Source organism: Varanus komodoensis, unplaced genomic scaffold (assembly GCF_004798865.1).
Source record: "Varanus komodoensis strain SLA01 unplaced genomic scaffold, ASM479886v1 scaffold2, whole genome shotgun sequence".
NCBI lineage: Eukaryota > Metazoa > Chordata > Lepidosauria > Squamata > Varanidae > Varanus > Varanus komodoensis.
In genome coordinates, this window is record NW_025335568.1 from 23685120 (window position 1) to 23687839 (window position 2720).

Sequence of the window (2720 nt, forward strand, 5' to 3'; positions counted from 1 at the left end):
AAGGAAAACATTGTTGTCTGAAACACACTGAAAATTCATGTCAAATATACATTTTTCCCTCCAGCACAAGATACATGTTCTCCTTTTCCTTCTTGCAAATTATTATGGCAGTTTCTTCCCTAACAGGGGTGTTGAACCTCAGAACTGCAGGTCTAATCCAGCCCCTTAGTCTTTTCCCCCCTTTGAAAAGGTTGAAATGCTTCCCTAAAGCTTATTTAATAGATATAGGAACTTTAAGCTAAAATATGCTGGGATGGTTAGTATTTTGGTTACGTTCTCATTTGACTTTTCTACACCAAAAACTTGAATATATTTCCCAAGAGTTTCACTGAAACTCATCTTTGGGCTGAAAGAAGTTCACCACTGTAATCCCAAGACCTATAACAATTTCACATCTTTTTGATGATTTCTGCCCTCAAAGCAAACACATTTAGGACATTAGAGCATTCCTTTTGTAGTTGTTGCAATTGAAGAAAGAAGACTTATTTTAGATCATTGCAAGCCCTGATGGATGTCGGTGGCTTTGTAATCTTCCTAATGATGTCCTCTATCAGGTAGCATTGGGACTTTTCTCATGATCTAGAAATAGAAAATAGCCACTGTGTTTTAACAGATGGTGTTATAACCAAGTTAGAGGAAAGATATTTTCCCATTGGGGGAAAAGGAACCAAATCAGAACCTGTGTGGAAAAGTGGTTAAAGTGTTGGACTAGAAATAGCTTCTCTGGTCCTTGGCAGACCATATGTCCTTGACTATGTTCCCCATTTGTTTTAGTAACTGGCAAGCATGGGAAAAAAACAAACAGAATGTTTAACACCAACTCTTGGAGGGATCCCAGACATGGCTGGTAGGTTAGAGTCTTGATGGGCACAATTCTGATTTAGAGGAAGAAAAATTTATGAGAAAAACAGCCATGATCCATACAGCCTGTTCTCCAGTGCAAGCAGGAAGTCAGGCATATAGTATACTATAATAAATGACATTACATAATAGTAGTTCTTACCTGCCAGTTCACATATAAAGGTTTTTCCATCACATAGGAATACCTATATATGTGCATATTGGGGAATCTATGTTATACTTAAATATATTTACAGGTTTTTGAAGAAAAGACTAGTAAGAATAGGCAGCCAGTGTACCCACAGAGGCTGCCGGGCATGAGAAGCTTTAAATCAAGAGGGCAAGCCCTTTGCAGGTCACATTCCAGCGGCTGGCAGGACTGAAGGCAAAAGGAGTGGGACCAAAAATAGCAGCATGGTTTAAAGTTCTTCCTTCCTGTGACTAAGCCTTAGGAGAGGCATCTCAACCATTTAGAATGGTTTAGCAAATGCTCAGAAACCACGAAACATTTGGCGGTCAGGGGAAAGGGGGCATGCCATCTGGAGGACTGAGCTGGAACCCCAGGAAAGTCAGATCTGGGCCTTGGGCCTGATGCTCATCGCCCATGGGATAAATTGTAAGAAACTCAATACAGTCAACTTGATTGCATCCAAGCCTGCACACAAGATGCAAACACTGCTTTTGAAAATTTCCTGATTTCCAAAGCAACCGTGCCATGAAACATTGGCATGGGGGGGGGGGGGGGCAGGTACAGGAATGTGCTACTTGGGAAAAACAAGTCTAACATTGATCTTTGTGGAACTTGTTGCACACTTCTTTGAATCCTGTCTGCACAAGGCAAACTTAAATACAAGAAAAGAAAGTTATTTTAATGCCAATGGGCTTCTCTCCCAGCCGACTAAGAAGCACTGAGTGCAATCCATGCCAATGGAATCATAGGTTTCACCAGCTCATAAAACAAAGTACAAGTCATGTCTAACAGACATCAGTTCTGTTTTGACCTCACTAGAGGGAGCAATTTATTTTAAAAATATTCATCAATATTAGCCCAATGCTTAGCCAAAGCTCTTGTGAGCCAAAACTCAGAAGATGTTTCTGAAACAAGCAGACAGTTTCAGGAGAAAATGAGTGAGCAAGGTAGCAAATGAAAATATGGCATTCCTTTTGAAACACCTGAAAACTTCTGGATTCTACAAAAACGAAACAAAACAAAATGCAAGCTGAAATCTTTCTGACCAATATATCAACTTGGACTTTCCTACTGTGAATGCTGCAATAAATGTTTTGTTTGTGAGTTTTCACACTCAAGAACATCTGCTTTAAGACTATAATTCCAACCGAAACTAAGATGAAATTTAGGAGAACTGCCTTTTAACAACATTATTGGAGCAGCTTTTAAAAGTTGTATCCTGTGTTAGTACTGGACCCATTTAAATGGGCTAGAGTAGACCCATTTGAATGAGTGAGAATTAAGTTAGACCAACTTGGGAAAAACCCTATATAAACATAGTCAATGAGCAGAATGAATAATAAAAGTCTGCCTTGGAAATCAAAATAAATGCCAAAATACTGACCTCCCCCCCCAACTGACAATGGGACTGAGAGTGTGTCAACATTTACTTTATAACCTCCATTGAATGTTAGGCATTTATGGCTATTGTAAACATTCATTTAGGACTGCTTCTTGAGAGGCAAGGCCACTGCTGAGGTAATATGTTGGTTTTAGAGTCCAAAACCCTAAACGGCTGCTTGTTTGCAGCCAATGTTTTCAAGGCTAAATGCCTGATCCAGAGCTCGATTTAGGTGAAGTTTTCAGACCCAAGGCAATGCAGTCACATCAAAGTCAAGTGAGGCTAAATGGCCTGAATCCTGATTTCTCA